At 39.7% G+C, this 9,539-nt stretch overlaps 1 pseudogene; it reads right to left on the minus strand.

The window, feature by feature from the left end:
* Positions 1–6,443: 6,443 nt before the first annotated feature.
* Positions 6,444–7,051, minus strand: LOC103014079 (V-type proton ATPase subunit E 1-like; annotated as a pseudogene).
* Between the last annotated feature and the right edge of the window lie 2,488 nt (positions 7,052–9,539).

Below are 9,539 nucleotides of genomic sequence, written 5' to 3' on the forward strand. Positions count from 1 at the left end.
TGTATGCTTACTCTCATTGTTAGAATGTACACAGTGAGTGTATTTTATTTACCCCTGTGTACTCAGAACCTAATACAGTATTTGGCTATATAGGTGTTCAGTAGGTGTGTTTGAAATGAGTTGAACAGAATTGGCCTGCCTTGAATGGAACTGTACTGAATATATTTAAAGTTAACTGTCAGTTGTTACCATCTGATTAATCTGGTTATGTCACTACCATCTCAACTCTTGCTGAATTAGCAGAACACTTTAAGTTTTTAGAACTACTTTATTGAGAAAAAAATTTGTTGACTTCTGTTTGCAATGTCAGAAATGTATGAGTGAAAAGAAGGATGAGTGGAACCCAGCACAGGAGGTCTTCATGCTGCTGTAAGTTGGCTTACTCAGGTAAGAACTTAAAGTTTTCTTCACACTTTGGCCTGACACACTAGCTGGATTACAATAAGCACCAGAAGCACAGTGAGGCACGGAAGCAGAAAATTAAACATGCCACACATCTAAATATAGCACAAGAGAGAAAATCTAAGGTTCCAAAGAAAGCAATGTAGAGGAAGTCTTCACTTTGGTCTCTCACTGGATAGACTGCCAAACACTCTTGTCAAACATCTTCATGAAACTATTCTAAAATCAATTTTAATACATTTTAATGATTTTTGTTACAAAATATAATACTTTAAAAATATATATTTGATGGGTAAAGTCTGTAAGCTAAACCATAGGCAAGTTTTATAAGTTTCTGGTGGTTATAAGGGTCAAACTACATGGCAAGAGGTACTCATTCTACATAGATGCAATGCAAATACCTCATGGAGAGATGCCAGAGTGACATATTGTATAAAGAAATAGAATATGTGATCAACCATAGTGAAGTAGAAAGGAACCATGCAATTAGACAAAGGCAAATCCAGAATCTGAATACTTATGGTACAGAGATGGTGATGGAGATGATATCCTTTATATGGCTATAGGAGAGGAAATGCACTTCCAGAATATTTAAGGCTAGAAAGACAAATTCATGGCCCTTCCTTGTCAGTATTACTATGAGGCTAATGGAGGATTAATAGGCGTGGTGGAGGGCTTCCCTGGTGGCGCAGTGGTTGAGTCTGCCTGCCAATGCAGGGGACGCGGGTTCGAGCCCTGGTCTGGGAAGATCCCACATGCCGCGGAGCAACTGGGCCCGTGAGCCACAACTACTGAGCCTGAGCGTCTGGAGCCAGTGCTCTGCAACAAGAGAGGCCGCGATAGTGAGAGGCCCGCGCACCGCGATGAAGAGTGGCCCCCGCTTGCCGCAACTAGAGAATGCCCTTGCACAGAAACGAAGACCCAACACAGCTAAAAATAATAAAATAAATAAATAAATAATAATTTTAAAAAAATAAAGGAATTCCTTTAAAAAAAAAAAAAAATAGGCGTGGTGGAGATAAGCACCCTGTAAATGAGAAAGTCCTGTTCAGGAAAAAGATATTCCCTGCAGGAGTAAAGTTCCAGCACCATGGATCATGCATCATTTTAAATTTATATATCATAGATGGATAGATGAAATTTTATTTCAAATCTGGGATTTGGGTAAGTCATGGAGATATCTCAGTAAGTGCTGATATAAGACTAGAATGACTAAGTTGTAGTTTATAAAACTTAAGAATTTCAGAGACATATATAAATTTTTAAGATTTTCTGAGATATATAAATAGTGCCTGGACATACTTAATCAAGAACATGCTCTTTGAATATAAACTTTAAATGTATTAATACAGAGCTACTCTTTTGCATTCTTTAAATATTTTTTTTCTATTGCAATCACTTCTATGTCTTAAATTTGACTGGGGGAACCAGGCAATTACAAAGATGAGGATGCAAAGTTCCTGATGTTAGTGCAAGTTATTTTCAGAGTCAAATTCGAGGAGAGAATAAATCTCTTAAATTTTACTCTGCAGTCTCAACATTAAAGTGATATACACGTCACACTTACTCAGTGCTTTTATTCAGGAAATAAAAAAGGAAGCCAGCAAATGGCTCTGACATTCCCTACTCCTAAAAGCGTCTCAGTCCCTGCAGTGTATCTGTTAAGAGGTAAAATATAAAAGTCCAGTCCATAAGGTTTAAGGATTTGATTTTTGAGGAAAAAGCAGAATAAAATATTGTTTGTGATTCTGACTCTCTTAAAACATGCAACTATAAGGTCAAAATAGGCAAAATTAAGAAATAAAACTTGCTTCATTGGGAGGCAGGATTGTAGCAAGGGCTGAGGGAGATGGGACTTGCAATACAGATTTAGGGAGATATCTGCATAAAGGTGATAGTTGAAGGCATGAGTGACGATGAGAACTCCAAGGGTGAGATATGACAGAAATGGCCTTTGATTCTCAGACCAAGGAAGGGTGAGAAGCGAAGCACACAGATTCATAATGAAATACTGTAACTGCTATTTTTCACAAGGGCATGGGGCAGAGAAGGAGCTTCATTAGGCAGCTGATTTCCTCTTTATTCCTACTGAGTCAGAATGCTGGGCTGATTCCCATTCTGATGATTGTTCTTACATCGCTTTTCAGCGACATCAGGCTCCTAAGTCACAGGAAGTGTGCACCAAACTCAGACATCCAGAGAAATGTGGCGATAATGAACTAGGAGAGAAGGACAATGCCAAGCTACCTGCTAGAAGACTAGTGTCTGAGGCAAACCATACTCCAAGACAATTTTGTTGTCTTTAATTCTTTCTTGCCATATGGCTAATATTTAGAATATTCTCTCTTTTTAAATCAACAAGCCTTTTCAAAAGAATGGCTAGAAGTTTCAACATTTTTAATTTTGTCTTTTCTCACTCATAAGAATCTTCCCTTGAACTTGACCAAGAAAATCATCTGACATACAGAGCTTTTGTTTTGTCAAAACAGAAGTATCAGTGTATTTCTCTTGATGTTTTATAAATATAAATACATACATATATGTATACATACATGCATGCCTCCCTCCCTTCTTGACAGGCTACCTTTCCCCAGTACTAATGAATACTGAGCTAAATATCATGACTTTTATAACCATTTACTATGGTTATAAATTTCAGCATTCATTCATTCATTTAACAAATACTTTTGTGCCCAGCCCTGGCTGCACAGAAGCACCCTCTGGGGACCTTTCAGGGTTCTCAATGCCCACGCACATCCCAGGGCAGTTACATTAGACCCTCTGGGTGGGGCCCAGGCATCAGCATTTTTAAAGATCCCCAGTTGAGGCCAAGGTGAAGGAACTGAGGCCATAAAACTTGCTCAAGATCACAGAGCCGGGAGGTGGTAGAGGCCAGGAGAGATGCCACTCCAGGACAGGACTCCTCCCTGCAGCTTCATTCAGGCCTTCAAAGGGACACTGCTTAGCCACGTCTCGCTGACCCACAGCTTCCATCCTGACCATGACCCCCGCCCCCACCTCAGTGCCCTCCCCGCACCTCACACTCTCAGCTCACAGCCCACCGTGAGCTCCGCGCTCACAGGTAGTGGAGCTGCCCCAGGGAGCTTTCTGCAGCCCCGTCCTAAAAAAATAATAAAATATAAATAAATAAATACTGTTGCGAGTCTGCATTGCTAGGTCCATGAAAAAAAGGCAGACAGTGCCCCTGCCCTCATGTAAACTCATTCTGGAGTTTACATTCAGAAAATACATCTTGCTCCTAATAACAGTATATTATGATAAAAAATAAATAAGAACAAAAAACAAAAAAGGAAGGGATGGAAAAGAAGGATAAAACAAAGTTTATTGGTTTTCTATGTGAGAAGAAAACAATAAAACATTCTTTAAAATTTTGCTGCTGTTTCAGATCATTTTGTTTAGTTTAGCAGCGACATGTAATTATGTTTCTCTAATTCTCTAGTCCTCTAATCATATGTCTAATAATTGAGTAGACATACGTCAACATGACCCTGAAAAATATGGGCAGGTTAACCCTATAATAGATCACACAGATTCAGAATGGCACTGGAAACATTAATCCTTCTTCCAACAAGTATTTTGACTGTCTTCTATGTTGCAGGTATTCTTCTAGTTCTGGAAATTCAGCAGTGAATAGCACCTTGTCATCTTGAAGCATAAGGCTTGGTGTTTGACCTCAAAAGACAGTCAATGACCCGAGGCAGAGACTGTCTTGAGGAGACTAGCAGAACCAGTATAAACAGTAGCCTCCTTAAGTGACGTCACTTTCATCCCCTCCCTTTTTTCCCATACCTCCAGATACAAGAGTCATAGAATGCTAGAATTGAAACGTATGTTAGAGTTTTTCTAGATTATGTATTCTAATGCCTTTTATCTGTAGATGTGTGAATGAGGGCCAGAGGTTTTAATTAGCATCCAAAGATTATTCAGCAGATTATGATAATGACAAGACATTAGAAAACTATTCCTTCTATGTATGCATGTGTGTATACATGTATGTGCTAAGGGAACAAAGACCATGTTGGCTCAAAAACAAGTAACCCCCTCCACTTCCTTAAAAACTATTTTCTGCATTTTTCCCAGTAATAAACTTGCTATCTTACTGTTCAGAGGATTTCTTATTTATCACTAAATTCTCCTTTGAGCTCTCAGACTTAGCAAACATTGAAAACCCTGCAAAATTTTTTCATCTCTTGATGTCCCTTCCATAAAGTAATTAAGATAATTCATTTTCTCCCATATTTTCCATACCCAGAAAATGAGAATCAAATGTAATTTTTAAAACTCAGTAAAAAACCCTTCGACTTTCTCTTTTATGATTACCTGTTTTTTGATCCTCTGCAAAATACAAGGCAAACTTCCAACACAGACAAGTTAATGTTATATCCTAACTATATTTACAATAACTCAGTCATATTCATTAATACAAAGGTAGTGAGAAGCCCTCACATTTAGTCTCAAACAACATGAGGTCATGAGCATATGAGGGAATCATGTACTACTGGTCATTAATCCTCATTTCAGAAATTACATTTGAAGATTTAATTCTCTCTTCCTATGTCTAGACAGGCAACCAGGAATAATCTTTTCATCTTTAATTGCATTTACTCCTATGACTTCATAAAAGGGACAATTCTCGTCGCTATTTGCAAGAGAAAAAAAATCATATATAATCCTCATCATCACGTTATAGTTGTCAGTAACCTCAATATCTGGGCCTCCATGGGAGGCATCAAAGACATATAAAACAAATAAAAATCACACCCTTAATAAAAATCATAATATTCATCAAGAAATTGTTGATTATCTGCTCTGATTACAAATGAGTGCAATGCAGTTTTCCCTCAAGCAGCTTAGCTTCTATTTAAAGATAGAAGGTATATTACTCTGCTAGGGCTGCCATAACAAAATATCACAAATTGCATGGCTTAAACAATAGAAATTTATTTTCTCACAGTTCTGGAGGCTGGAAGTCCAAGATCAAGGGGTCATCAGGTTGGGGTTTTTCTTGAGGCCTCTCTCCTTGGCTTGCAGGTGGCCACCATCTCACTGTTTCCTTACAGTGTCTTTCTTCTGTGCACATGCATCCTTGGTGTCTCTCCATGTATCCAAATGTCCCTGTTTTACAGAGACACCAGTCAGACTGGATTAAGGCCCACCCTAAAGACCTCATTTTAACTTAACTACCTCTTCAAAGGCCCTGTCTCCAAATACAGTCACGTTCTGAGATACTAGCAGTTAGGACTTCAACATGTGAACAACACATGGCATTGTATACAAGTGTAATAAAACATAATATACTACAGTAACTCAAGAGAAGATGCTGGCTGGTACACTGGTAAGGCTCTGCACCAGGTAACAGAGCAACTGGCAAGGAAGGGAAATAACATTTACTGATTACCCATTATGTGACAGTATCTGAGTTACATACTTTTTTTTCCACGTATGCATTTCGTTTTAATAAATAGAGCATATTCATGGCTTAGATCTTAAATCATATTACAGACAAACACTTCTAGGCCCAAACAGCTAACAGCGAAGCTGCCACTGCTGGAAGGAATGCGGCCCCACATGCACTTGAAATCCAAACAGCAGTGACCTGACCCTAGAGCCCACCACACACCGCCCCTCTGTAGGCTAGACGCTGGACCAGAGAAGAGCAGGAGACTCGGGGACATTCATGAACCCACCATTTGACCCCTCACCTTCGTGCTGCAGAACCAGCGGGAAGTTGTGTTACTGTCAGATAAGCTAGAGGAAGGTTTCCTGATCATATTAAGTGAAGCTCTCCCATTGCTACCAATCAGCCAGGGGCGTTAGCTAATAAAGGGTATCCACTGATAAATACAGAATATGAGAACAGCAAGGAGGAAGCTATACAGGTCATCTTGTTTCCTCAAATGTCAGAAGTGTCCACGTCACAGCAGTGGATGGACACCACCTCCCACAGGCATAGTCCAAAAACTTCCTGTTGGCGTTTGCACCAAACTAGGCTCCCCGCGCTTCTGGCATCATCTACTGGGCTATGAGGTCCAGCCAGCTTTTGAGAGTATTGGAAACCTTGATTTTGCGATTCCCATTATAGATCTCAACCTCGCCAGCTATTTCCTCAGGCAGGTAGGCCTCCTGATCAATCTGGACATCAACATTTCTTTCCGTGGCGATTTTGTACATAGGGATTTGCACTGCAGGCTTCACCAGAGGGAAATCTTATTTCCTGCAACGAACAATCATTCCGGGCTCCAACAACTGGTACAAACCCTGGAGGACCATTCCATCCAACAGTACTTGGTACCTGGTTGCATTTTTTACCCTTTTGCTGAGTCTATGTTTTGCTTCATTTAGTAGGTCTGTGATAAGATCATCCATCTCTTGCTCTGAGGACTTTGAGCCTCACTTGATTTATCAAATTGGACACCAGAATTTTCTTCTGTTGCTCAATCTGCTTTTCTTTCTTCTCATAGTATTCCACAGTCTTCAGTCTTTGGGTTTGCACAAGACAACCTTTCTCAATGTTGAACTCTTCCTCTGCCTTCACGTCTATTTCTTCTGCTTCCTCATTGGCTTCTTGTTCAATAAAAGCCATTGTGTGCTTAACCCGCTTCTGCACATCGGCATTGCTGAGAGCCATGGTGCTAGTGACGCAAAGAGGCGGGCAACTGGCCGGAGCTCAGGCGTCATACGGGCAGCTGGCAACCAGGAGAGGAAAGCTGGCGTGGCTTCAGGCCTCCTCTGTTTTGTTGTGCTATGTACTTAACATGTGCTATCATGTGTAAAGCCTGTGGAAATCACAATCCAACCAGTTATCCCCATTTTATAAATGAGGAAACTGAGGCTCCAAGAGAGCAAAAGACTTCCCTAGGTAATGCAGCTGGAAGATGGTGGACCCATTTTAAGAATTTAGGTGTGTCATCAATGCTTATCTGCCTTCCACAAGAATATAGCTCCTCCCTGGTGTTAGTCCTGGTTCTGCTACTCACTAGTTTTTCTTGGACACCTCACTTACCTGAACTGGAATTCAACTTCCTAATCAATAAACTAAGAAGTGTCTTCATCCACTGTTTTCATAATTCCTTATTATATTGTAAAGTATTATAATCCATTATATGCACTTTGGAAATTAGGGAAAAAATGGAAAAAACTAAATGCAATATGCCACTCTAATAAAAGCACCATAAATCTTTTGGTAAGATTCCCTTCTGGTCCCATCCTCCTAAACATAGGTAGGTAGAGTTTCCTTCTTGTATCACTTCATTTTTAAAGAAAAGCAAGTGGTCATCTCATTATGAGACTCAGATCAGATTAGCAAAATAGAAGAAGAAGAGAGACAAAGAGAACAATGACATTCTACGAGCCCCTTCCTCTTAGTTATTTAGAAGGTTTCTTTGTCTGTGGATGCCTATCCAGGAAGCAGGACTGACCTGTGTCACTTACACACAAACACACACACACACACACACACACACACACACACACACACACCAGCTTTATGAAAAAACAAACTGAATGGATTCTAAGGGCCAAGAGGAAAGAGCCTAACCATGAGGGAATAGCCAAAGGGTAAAGACAAAGGGACATTAAGTGAGGGGGAGAAGAGAGCAGCCGGGACACAATAGACTCCTTGATCTCCATCCAAATGAACTCATAATGAACCTAAAAATGACTTGAGGCAAAAAGCAAAGAACTGTATTGCACCATTCTCTGGCCAATGTGTGTGTATTTGATCATTTAAGACTTTCCAGCAATGGACTGTATACCCTTCCAAAAATTAAGGGCATGACAGAGTGGTTATATATCTTGGAGACTAGGAATAGATACATACATATATAGCAAACATACAAGTATATATACAAGTTTTTGACTTGCCTCTGCTTTTGTTATTTAGCAACTCATAGGCATATTTAATATAATTATATAGTCTTCATAACCTTGATTTTAATGCCTGCATAATGTCCAATTGAATAAGTATACCAACCATTTTTCTTAGTCATTATTCTATTTTTAGACCTTTGAATATTTCCACCTTGTAGCTGTGTGCTCAGTGAGGCAGTCTATAATTTTTAAGAGAGAAAAATATCCTATAAAAGTTGTTAGGAGTTCCTTGGTGAACATATCAGTTATCTGAGAGAGAACCTTGGTTTGGGGAGGGTAAAATGAGTGACACTTCAGTTTACAACATAAAGCAGCAAGCAACCCACCCAAGAATATTGCAGATTTTTTAAAATGTATGAGTTTCTAGGATTTAAAATACAAGTAATTGCTGGAATTAGGCAGCACTTCTCTCCCACAAAGCCAAGTGCTCTAAAACTTTATGTAGGAACAACAAGTCTTTTAAAAGAAGAATCTCACTGTGTCCCAGCTTACCCTTCCCCCTCCCCGTGTCCTCAAGTCCATTCTCTAGTAGGTCTGCGTCTTTATTCCTGTCCTGCCCCTAGGTTCTTCATGACCATTTTTCTTTTTTTTTTTTTTTTTAGATTCTATATATATGTGTTAGCATACGGTATTTGTTTTTCTCTTTCTGACTTGCTTCACTCTGTATGACAGACTCTAGGTCCATCCACCTCACTACATATAACTCAATTTCATTTCTTTTTATGGCAAAGTGAGAGAGTGGCATATACATATATACACTACCAAATCTAAAACCGGTAGCTAGTGGGAAGCAGCCGCATAGCACAGGGAGATCAGCTCAGTGCTTTGTGACCACCTAGAGGGGTGGGATAGGGAGGGTGGGAGGGAGATGCAAGAGGGAGGAGATATGGGGATATATGTATATGTATAGCTGATTCACCTTGTTATACAGCAGAAACTAACACACCATTGTAAAGCAATTATACTCCAATAAAGATGTTAAAAAAAAAAAAAGAAGAATCTTTCCCTAGGAAGTTTAATGTTAATGTAATCTGCCTTCATGGGAAAGTATAGGTGTCCCAAGAGAAAATCTCCTAGAAAAAAAATGTGATACTCTGTACTAGCGAACGAGGCCAACCTCAGGCTCTAGAATGTTGTAGGGAAGGGCTGGTTCTGCAGTGTTTGGCTGATACTGGCACAGCCACTATAATGTGCCTTGAGAATAACAGCTGGGTATATGCGCTGAATGAGCCGCTCACTAAGAATTG

This window comes from Balaenoptera acutorostrata, chromosome 6 (assembly GCF_949987535.1).
Source record: "Balaenoptera acutorostrata chromosome 6, mBalAcu1.1, whole genome shotgun sequence".
Lineage (NCBI taxonomy): Eukaryota > Metazoa > Chordata > Mammalia > Artiodactyla > Balaenopteridae > Balaenoptera > Balaenoptera acutorostrata.